We start from the raw sequence: 11,816 nt of genomic DNA, 5'->3' as shown, positions 1-11,816 counted from the left end.
TTTTAACTTACAGAAAGAGAAACTGGGACATGCTACAGACCAGTTTGTGTACCAGAATATGTTCCATTTTAATGGTTGAATGTTGATGCAAAAGTAGTGCAGGTTTCCCTACAGGTTTGGAAGTTTGTCTACAGTACCTCATAATTTAAAATGCTAACTTTTTTTTCCCTTCAGCCGGGTCCGTCCTCCATTCATTCACCTGCATCCGAGCTGTGGAGACATGTGAAATGTTAATCAATACCCAAAGAAGAGGATCAATGCGTGCTGTCCTATTAGCCACACGCGCCCTCAGCGCGCTGCTGTTTGTAATTTGAATGGAGAGATAAAGCAGTAAATAAGAGTCTGGTTGACCTCCGTCAAGCAGGACAAAAGCAATCTGCGACAAGACGAGACTTGTTTGCTTTACTCAATAAAAAAAGAAGATACCAAATACCAAAAGCAGAGATGGGAGCGATGGCGCAGCAGACCGAGGTCATTCGGGAAATGAGGAATGAGTGAGCTTTGTTATCTGATGTCTGGGGAAAGAAGAAAGCTACTCTCAGGCTTGTTTTAAAGGAATCAGTGAAGAACACACACTTGTCGAAGTGCAGTCCAAACAACAGAGTCCTGCCTGAGACACCCGCCTTAGATGTCCTAACGTTTAACATGAGCAGCGGTGGTTTTCAGCCCCAGCTGGTTTGTTGTTGCTTATTAAAGTAAAACTCTGAGCCAACTGGGGCTTGAAACAAGTTATTGTAAGACACAAATCACACGGCTCCCCCAAAACCTCCTCCTGCAGCTCCCCCCGTGTGGGAACATAAACATGCACACGTTCAGATAAACACCTGCACACTTGAATAATTCATTCAGACAAAAAGCAACAGGAGTGAACAGACTGTTTCTGAACATACGGCGTATGTGTGCAGACAGAAATAGCATGAAGGTGTTATGAGGACAACATAAAGCAACATGTTTACATGACTGCTGACGTGTGCGATCTATTCTATTTTATTTGTCTCTTTACCGAGGGGAGAACAGTTTCCAAAGACGTCTGATGATGTTCTACAATTGATATATATTTTATTTCCAACCGAGCTCCATTGTTGTCTGCGAATGAACACGAGTCACACGGTTGCTGTGGGTGACGCGTGACTTCATTACCATAAACGCACACACTGTAGCTTATTTTGACTCACACACACACACACACTGTCCTACTGCGCAAAATCACTAAAGCACCAACATGTGGATTAATCCGCAGGTGAAAATAGTCCCCAACCAATTCACTATTTACTGAAAGGTGCACGATGCGAGATTGGTTGACAACAACAGCAGCTTGTTCTTTCTTAGTTTGAGGGATATTTGCGGTACGATATAATCATGATGAAGTCATGCAGAAAACAACCTCCAGCTTCTAGAAGTTCAGGGCCATATCTTTCTCAATGAAGCCTCACCGACTGTTTGCTTTCACCTTTGTGTCCTCTCCACATCGCTGGCAACTTAAACCGCAAGACACCTGTCCCTTTGTGCGACACACACACACACACAGACACACAATGAAAACCTCTGGGGGTTTCTGCCCGGTCATTTGGCACATTTTTGATGTTGAATAAAAAAAAAAAAATGAGAGCGAGGAGGGAGAAGGAGCAATCCAGGCTTTGCACTCCAGTGAAAGGTTCTCTTTGTTGAGCCCTCCTCTGCTGCCCCACCCCTCCCTGTACGTATCCACCATTCACCCCCCCCCCTCCACTGCCCGGGTGGATTTTTCATTAAACGCTATCACGAATGTGACTGGTCCTATACATGGGAAGATGGAGGGCAGGAGACCGGCACCTTCACTGGAGAATGACAGGAATGTGGGCCGGAGGTGAAGGTCCGGCTGACTTTAGAGGACCTGAAGACGGGAGCTAAATGCTGTCCTTTGTCTTTCCCCGTTACAAAATAGGCACGATTGATTCCTCTGGACCAGCGTGTCAGGCGCTTTGTTTGCAGAGGAAAGAAAAACAAGTCTCACAATTGTTAAAATCATTGTTTTCTCGCTCTGTTCTCTTGAGTAAGACCTCCTTGTCCTCGTCTACTTAAAGCTACTTAAAGAGTTGAGAGCACTCTGCCTAAACAAAACAACATATTGTGCCCACTGTTCCCCCGGACAAACAAGGTGAGTGGATCCGTCCGCTGTTCATTTCTCACCAAAGGACAGAGACGGACCTCTGGTATTGTCGGAGAGCGGTCGATTACGTGGCGGGACAATGGGAGGCAGCGGGTCGGAAGAAAACACAAACAATGATTTCCGCAACAGCAATTTAATCCTCTGGCGTTAAAACCTGACACAAAGTGGACAAAGGCGAGGAGGCTGGCACGAATAAACCCCTGAATCTGAAGATTAAGCAAAAAAAAAAAAAAAGGGGGAGAAAAAAGAGGATCCTTTGTGCAAAAAAAAGGCCCTTTATCTGCTTTTGAAGCCTGTGAGAGCTGCAAGCCGTCCTCGGCCTCTCTTTGTAACCGGCCTCCATGTCCACGGCAAAACTCCACCTCACTTTCATCCGCCCGTCATCTCAGGGGGCAATTAATGCCATTCAGGTCTACCCACAACACGCAGAGAGGGGGGGGTGGGGGTGGGAAGGCTCATCTACTTGTTGAAGCAGGGACTTGACAACAGTTTAGAGCGGCCTAATTTGGTGCATATAAGTGGCCTTTCTTGATCTGATCAGATTCGGCGTTATTCTTGTTTGTTTGGTTGAGGCTTGTGTGTACAAGCCGGCAGCGCGGATACTCAATGAATATTTCACTGCCTCCGCACAATAAGCCTCCCGTGACGCCCCCGTGGATAACGCTGCGCTCTGCAGCCACGCCCGACTCGCGAGGAGAAGCCCCCGTTTTCTTTTTTATCATTTATTTCTCCTTTATGGTTGACCTTTCTGCTCCCCGCTGTAGTTGGTTTCTCCGGGGACTCCCACTGTTCCTCCTCTGCCGCTCCAACGCGGCGGCGTCTGCCAGAGGCAGGGGAAATAAAGCCCCCATTTGCATTACGTAATTTCATGCATTATTCAGAGCTTCAGAGAGTCATTTCACCTCGACAACTCCTCAGAGGGCAGCGAGGACGTAACTGTTACTGACAGGACTGGCTCATGAAATGCAGAGCGACTTAACCACCCAATCTGCAGACATTACCCCGGCCTAAATTGGAAATAGACACCGGCACACTCGCGCAGATGCGCTCTGACTAAAGTACACACTGGCTGTTAGTTTCTCTTTTATCACCGAGGGGGAACAAGAGATATCAGATGCTAGTGTTTACAGAGTGTCTGTTTTATGATGCTCTTAATAGTTCAAAGGATCTCAGATGAGTCGCGCTGTGTGGGAAGGGGATGATTCCTCTTTTTCTTCCTCACACACACACACACAAAAGAGGCAAAGAGACGTGTGAATGCAGCAACTGTTTAGACAATGACGTTCTACTTCTGCATGCACTTGCTTTTTTTTCCCCCGCTGCCCATTACGTCTTTTGCAAAACGGTGAAAAGATTTTACTGTCGTGAACTCGTCTTTTGTTTTGGTTTTAAACGCTCGCGGCGGCTAGTTGGTCACGAGGCCAATTAGTGCAGTCAAAGAGCCACGGAGGCACACGAGCCGCATGGCGCGGCTGCTCACGGCAACGGCACATTGTCTCTTTATCGTCCGCGGCTCACAACCCCCGAAAAAGGAGTCTGACAGGGCCAACAGCTCCAACGGCGGAGCAGTTGTTCTCGTGGCCGGGGAAAAGACTGCTGACGAAATAAAGCCTTCTCCCTCTAATCAGAGACAATGGAGTGTATTTCATTAAGCCAGATAATGGTGTGTGCATTTCATTACCATAGATAACTAGGGATATTTAGATGAGGGATGAGGTGCTCGTAAAGCGCCCCGGTTGGTAGCCATGGCAACCCGGATCTTGGCAAACAAAAGAGTCGGGGAGAAGTGTTTGCTATAGGGGACGGGAGAGAAAAAGGGGGGCCTGAACCGCCGAGCTAAAGAGAGAGAGAGAGAGAGAGCAGCCGCCGACTCCTCCATGTTGTTTACTCAGGTGACCACGGCGCCCCCCCACACCGCCCCCCCAAACCCTCGCCCCCCTTTGTTCTCAAAAGTTAAATATGCTTCCCTCTGTACGACGCCCGGCATCATCACACGCTGAAGTAGCCGCGGAGCCGTGTGATAAACGTAATCACCCGGATGTGAGAGAAACCCACCCATCCGTCCTGCAGCCACCGTGTGCTCGCGCTGCCAGTCAGAGCTCATTTCATGTTGGGTGAATTTCAAATGAAGACACCGCCTGACAGGGAGAAGGGCCTCTGAGCCAGAATCAGCCCAAACCGTGACCGTGACCTTGGACGCCGCGGCTGTCGCTCACCTTGTTTCAGAGCTGTCGGCTGGAGGACGGGTTATATTACAGCGGTTGACATTATGGAAATGGAAATACTTCTTTTTTGGCAGCATGCAATATTAAGCCCTTCTCCTCACATTTAAGTCAATCACTGTTACGGTTGAAACATCATTTGCAGCTAGAAAATGAAGAGGTTGGAGTGAATGGAAACTCAATTCAGCTGATTTGGCATTTGCAAAATATAGATATTGATTTTATTTTTATTTTTTTATCATAAATTGGACAGTCAAGCTTCTGCAATCTCTTACACCAAGTTAAATAATAACTGCATAATTTGATTTGACGGATTAAATCCTTTTTACCCTGTCACTCTACCTAGATCCATATTTCTAAAGAGACTCTCATTGGTCGTCTTTGTTCATGCACTTCTTTGCAAAGTTTAATTGAGCTTCTATTTTATGACTGTCTACAGCCAAGCTGCAGTGTCGGGACTCTGTGAGGCTAATCTGGCGTTAGCAATCAGATCAGCTGCATTGTTTAGCATGTTCACCATTTTATTCTAGTCTAACAATTAGTCATTAGCACAGAACACAAAGTTACGCTGTGCGATTGCTGTTAGTTTTGCAGGTACTCGAAAAGAGAAATGAGTGTTGCCCGCTTCATGGTGGCGATAAGGGAGAAGGGCAGTCGTTTAAATAAAGGAGGATTCTAAAAAAAGCAGCGCAGTAGATTACACAGACAACCGTGAATAAGCTCACATGACCCGCATGTGGAGTTCAGCCATTAGGGGAAAGCAGATATGACTCCATATGGACAACCTCCTCCTCGTTACCCACGATGCTCCACTTTAAGAGGAATGCAGCACTGCTCTCAGACCTTTGATCTTTAAGAAATGAAGCTTTTAAAACTTTTATTCCTCTTGAGAACTATTCTACAGAGCGTAATGAGAGTGTTCAAACTAACACTCTGCCTCACATTCAGCTTCCATACTCGGAGATCTCAAATTGTCCGACTGCAGCTGCAATGGGAGAAGCTCCAGTAATATTTCCTGAGATTTGTTCAGTAACATTCTAAGATGAAATTAAAAAAGGGTCGATATATACTAATATTTACATTTTTTGTAAAAAAAAAAAAAAGGGTCAGATTCATGTATACTTTCCCAGATTTATAACTTCAATATTAATAACATATTAAACTATTGGCCAGCGGTCACAGCTAATAAGATGCAGATTCTTCTATGAAAGCACACATCCAAAAACAATATTCAACGTGGGCCATCTTGGCCGTACTGAAAATGAGCCGCATCACCAGGCAGCCGGTGCTCATCCATCCATGTCCCTGGGACCAGAATTCACTTGTGTTGTTATCTAAACACACAAAACCCACATGGAACCAGATTTTTTTTTTCCGGTTTTGAACAGCAATGAAAACATCTGCGAGCCACGCAGGTGAGACGCCCCCCTCCCCCCCCCCCCCCCCCCCCAAACACACACACACACACATACAACATGGGGAATCCAGCCTGCCGCAGTCAGGCGTGATAACGTGGGTTCCCCTGATGATGCGTGTGTGGATCCAGGCTCCGGCCTTGGCCCGCGGTAATAGGATCGGCCTGTTTGGGCCTGACAGGCTCAGCCCCTTTCAGGGTGGCCCATCTGGCCGGCGCCCAGGCCGCGGCGCCAGCCGCCGGCGCTGCCGAGCGGGGACCCATCTGGGATCCCGGGCGGTATATATCGACCCCTGCGCTGCCAGGCCTGCACCGGTCTGCACATGGGTCCACCGGTCCACTGGTGTGTGTGTGTGTGTGTGTGTGTGTGCTCTGCAGATGGGAGCGTGGCTCCACTAATAGCAGTAAATCACTGTTAGCGATTCTTGTAACCTGCCTGAGGTGTGCAGATCCACCGCCGCCGTCAGAGGAGCCGTTTGATGCGGGAAAGCCCAACTGGCAAAGAGTGTCATATTTGGTCACTTGGAGCCCTTTCACAACAAACTCGGTAAATACAGGAGATGCAGAACTGCACTGAGACTGAGTGAGGCAGTGATTAGTGTTCTCTATGCAGCGAACAATGGCTTCCTGCTTTCATTCATTGCAATGAATCCAGCTGCGGCTCTTTCGGGCCAACGGATAGAATAATAAAACCCACCAGAAACCTACTGACTTGGTTTGCAATGGCCTCCAGTTCTCCAATAATAAAATGGCTTCTTGCGTTGGAGCCACTGAACCAAAAGTAGCTACAGTTTAGTTTGTTTTACTAAAAGTACTCAAGTCATAAGAAATCACTTAATGAAGAAATAGCATCAGATTTCACGGTGAACACATTGAAGAACACGTATACTGAAAATGAGATTACGATCCGGCCATGTGAGCAGTTAACTCAAATATGTGTAGAAGTCTAAAGTTTCCTTGTAATTCACTTTCAGAATGCAAACACGACAGCAGCTGCGTAGCAGGAGGATCACAGCGCGAGCTACATCTGCCGCTCGGATCAGGTGGTCTGTGAGGAACAAGCACACCGAGCCGACGGCGTGGTCCTCTGAGGATGAACCCTGCTGGCTTTGATCATCCACAGGCTTTTCCTCTACATTTTCAATTTCCCTTATTCTAAACGAGGTATTGTACAGCGCTGTAGGACAATGGGGATCACACAGGGAAGGGGGGGGGTTCAAGATAACTTGGATGGTTCCAATAAAACCTTCCACATACACATTCACTACTTCATGGCACTATCACACAGCTCATTAGGCTCCATACTACTGCATATATTTTAGACATCAGTGGCCACGGTGGCAATTAAAGCCCCGACAGTGCTAGTTTTAGCATTACGCGCTAACCATAAGGTATCAGCAGTGTTTCAGTAACCGGTTATTTCTACCGGGGAGAAAAACCCTGGTGGTGGACTTCAAACGCCTCGCAGTCCTCTCGCCTGGCTGCACAGTTTAAAAGGCCGACACGGTGTGCGGGACAAAGGCGCCTCTGGAAGGCATCGAGGTAATCGGGGACGATGGAATTTTCCCTGCATCATTAAAAAGGGATCGGTCCGCTCACTGCGTTCATGGGAAGTGCCGTTAGTTAACCCAACAAAAGGTGCTCTGGCTGCGGCCCCCCGGAGATGAAGGGCATCGCGGGGGCTCTAATCCCCTCGGCCCCTTTGTGCCGATGCACTCTGAACCCTTTGACCACTTCCCACTCTGATCTCTGCAGATTTGGGTGAGTTAAACAAGTTTGTGATCCGGGGGCCCACAACTTCCCTCCTCCTCGTCCTCCTCGCTGTGGTGACAGGTTTTGTTACAGCGGAGAGTTTTTAGTCCCTTTTTTTACAGTAATAAAAATATATCATTTCCACCATTTAACACTCTAATTATTATATATGATGATGAAAAGAATCGGGGGCTGCAACCTCAGTTAAAGATGTCACAATATTCACATAAAACCTGAATATAAATATGTATATATATTAGGGCTGCCAATAGATTTAAAGAAAATAACAAATTATCGCTCATTTTGAAATTCATTAATCTCGATTAATGGCGATTAATGAACGTTGTTGTTGTTACAATGCTGATTTTGATGAATGTTTGTTTTTCTTCGAGTAATCACTCTAGAAAACGTGTATTTTAATGTGTTAATGTTATTTTAAACACAAAACTACACACATTTGATCATGTTGGAGGCAGAATTCCACCGGCTAGCTTAGCCTAGCAGCTAGCTTAGCATAGCGGTGCTTTAAGTGGTCCGTTTGCCACTCGTTTGACACGTGGTGGAATTCCGCTGTACAGTTCTCCGCTGTATGTCGCGCCTCTGTTTCTTTTACTTATGTAAATGTATGCAATGCAAAAAGCTCTCTCCATCTTGAGCTACTGTCTTGCTTTCTCCGATGTAACTGACTGCAGCTAGCAGACGTTTTGTTCACGGTCAATTTCCGCAAGTAAACAAAAGGTACGTTAACTACCCTAAAATATTTTGTTGCATTATTCTTGACCTCATTAATCGCATAGATGAATGAGTTTATGTTGACAGCCCTAATATATATATATATAATTACATTAATGGCCATCCCCGTGTGAAGGGGAAATTGTGTTTGCGTGTGTGAATACATGACGGGAGCAGACGGGGGGGGGGAGGGGGCCGAGGTTTTTTGGGGGTAAGTAATAGAGAGCCGGTGGTCGTGACAAAGCACTCGACAGGCCAAAAGGCACCCCCTAATTTCGGGTTGACCTTGGCCTGTTTAGAATTCCCCCATTGCTGCTGGTGACGGCGACACGCGTCTGGAGCCGGGTCGACTCAAGGAGCAGAAGGTGTGTGCGTGTGCGCACGTATGTGTGTGTGTGTGTGTGCGTGCAGATGGACGGGCCGTTAGGGATGCAGTCTTATATTCCCAAGAGAGGAGGCAGAGGTCAGGGCTCAAAAGGCCCAACTGACTCCTCCCCACACCGCTCAGTGTCTGGGGACTTTGCAGGGATCCAGAATGAAGCGCTCCTCCGGCCGGCCGCATAATGCGGTTTGTGCAAATGAAGCGACGGCAGGCGTGTTTGTGTGTATGTTTGCATGGGAGGGGGTGTTGTGTGGGTGTGCGTGTCTCTTCTGCCAGGCCGTTTGCACACTGTAGCGGTGCAGCTGGCACGTGCCACACACACACACACACACACACCCCCAGCAGAGTCTAGAGAGGTCTTTTAATTAAGGGATTTGTTAATTTTCCATTCAACTTGACAGTGATGAATGGGGGAGCCGGGTCTGCCCATCTCGGCCTCGGCTGTTGGGCAGACCGAGCTTCCTAGGAGGCCTCGGGGTGCAATCGTCACAGTCGGAGAACCAAATTCACCCGTGAAGATTCTTTTTAACCCTTCGAAGGCCAAAGCTTAAGACTCACAAAAACAAAAGCCTAATAGATGTGATTCATACTCGGTAGCAGCCTGTGTGGAGGCCAGATAGGACTGTGGAGTAAACAGAGGCAAACAATGGCCACACATTGTGTGAACAAAGCTTCTATTTGGCTCCACAGGAAGTAACTCTCCAGAATCCTTCTGGTTATCTTAGCGAGGTTATTGTGCACTCTTTTTAAGTGCTTTAAACGCCTAAAATGTACTTTAAATCTTTTAGAGCTCCTTGCTTCCCAGCAAGGAGTAACTGCACTTGAACTTCAAATACCAATCAGTGTGTGACTTTCCTAATGTACACAAATGACCTTTAAAACACCGCAGCACATTCTGAATGATGTGGGACCGAGAACTGAGCAAATTGTTCACGTGAAAACACTAGTTTCCAGTTTTTCTTTTTCTCAATTTCCACAAATAGAATAAAAAGATAAAAATGAAGCATGCGTTTGTTTGTGTCTAAATGTTTTCTGACTTCCTGTCTGTTGCACTCTCAAATTCCCAAAACCAAGTGGCATCTACCAAAGATCTTAAAAGAACACACAGATACACACGAACACCTAGAAAACATTACTCAAACAGAAGTAAACAACGGCCACATTCATGGTTGGTTTCAGTCTTTTCATGGGATTTGCTCTGTAAGAAAAATATATTTATAACCCATAATACCCTAGAATGATAGACAGAGAGTAGTAGTGGAAGAGAGTAGAATTTCTAACAGGAACTGATAGTGAAATATACACATAGCTCAAACTACTGCGATGCATCGCGACACGTTCAGGTGCATTAAATTAACTCTGGATTTTCTTTAGTTTCCATTATTAGCTTTGTGATTTACTGTTAACTAAAACTGCACTGAAACAGCACTTCCGGTTTATTCTTTTTTTGTCTGTTTAACAGCTCTGTTGTGTTTTAAAATCCATTTTTATGTTGCTTTGTGTCATAAAATGTTTCATACAAATAAAGTTGCTGTGACTCCCTTTTTCGTGCCAGAAATCCTTCTGGAAGAGACGCTGCTGCTTTTTATCAAGTCACAGGACTTAAAATACTTAAAAATAAATAAGTAGATGTATTTTCATTTGCATTATCAATACTTTCTTTGTGTCTGCCGAGCACATTTTGCATTACGGGTCATATAGGCAGTCTGAAGCCGCGGAGCCACATGTCATATTGGCCCCAATGCAATTTATCTATTGTGATTTGGCAGCCATTCATCTTTTAAATGCTCTCTCATGATTTCCTTTGTGCATACAGAGCCGGGGGTGACCTTGGAAATAGACCATGTGGCGTATTCTGGTGATAATATATTCTCAAGTATAAGATGTCTGTCTCAATAACATGATTTTTCTTCACGCTTTGTGCCGTCTCCACTCGCCGGAAACTTTTATAGCGGTGGCCGAGTATTCTCTTTTCAAAGAGTCCTTTTCAGGGTTCACAGGGTCGTGCAAGTTTTAGATTTTAACAGGATTGAACATCGGATTTAGTAATTTAGCAAACACCAAATCCAGGCCTTTTACTTTTACCGCATTTAAACTGATTGAGGATGTACACAAACCTGAAAACATGCTTATAAAGATGAAAACAACAACATTTAATCCAGAGGTAGGAAGATAAAACTATGGGTTTGTTTTAATATACATTTTCCTGTAACATCATTTCTAGAGACTCTGTCTCAGATTCTGAAGGACTGTTTTTGTTATATTTCATCAATGACGCACGCTCCCCCCCCCCACAGTGGTGGCAAACTGCATCTCAGCTCCAATTTTCAAACATAACAGATGCAAATGACTTTTGTCTCCACTGTGACTGCCCTTAATATTTCACTTGAGGGTCTGATAAAAATAGTAACGCCGTCTTCGGCTCAGCAGTTAGTGTCAGTTATCAAGCTCTCTTCATGGGAGGCCGTTTTACTGAGCTTTAACTGATGCACACACATGCACACAGACGCGTGGCACACTCCGTTTTAATGCATATTAATGAAGTTAAACGGGCTGCTGTAGGGAGGAGACAATGGAGCAGAGGGCGGCTGGTTGTGAGCACAAAGCCGTGGGCTCGGGGGAAGCAGGACAGGTGCAGGGAGGACGGGGCAGCTTCACGTGGAAGGTTTAGATGTGTCCTCTTCACTAAAGATCCATCAGGGCAGGAAGGGACCTGCTGACGCGTTCAAAGGCACACCGCTTTGTTTGGTTATATTTCTCGGACGCAAAGCAAACAACATAATTGTTGTTGATTATCTCGAATGGTCGTTTCTTTAGATTTTTGTTTAGTGATTTGTTTTTTATGCCGGACTACTGACTTTTAGTATTTTTTCTTTCTGTATAATACATTTCCTGTCCATGTAGACTCCCTTTCTTACACAAGCGGGGGGGAATTAAACACACAGGATCATGTGAACCTATAAGACTCATTATAATCTAGCGTGTGGGGCCGTGGCTGCGGAGTCTGGGGCCCATAACAAAGTCAATGCGACTCGAAGTTGCAATGTCTTTTATCCGCGTTGAGAAGTTACCCGGAGATGACCTGCAATGGCTTCACACAGATCAGTTCTCTGGTGGTTAGTGCTGCATCAGTGGCCTTAAAGGTTTTGTGCATTCTGAGAAAAT

The sequence above is a fragment of the Gasterosteus aculeatus genome, chromosome 15 (assembly GCF_964276395.1).
Source record: "Gasterosteus aculeatus chromosome 15, fGasAcu3.hap1.1, whole genome shotgun sequence".
In the NCBI taxonomy this organism is placed as follows: Eukaryota; Metazoa; Chordata; class Actinopteri; order Perciformes; family Gasterosteidae; genus Gasterosteus; species Gasterosteus aculeatus.
The sequence above is the reverse complement of the archived record's forward strand: the minus strand, read 5'-3'. Positions refer to the sequence as shown.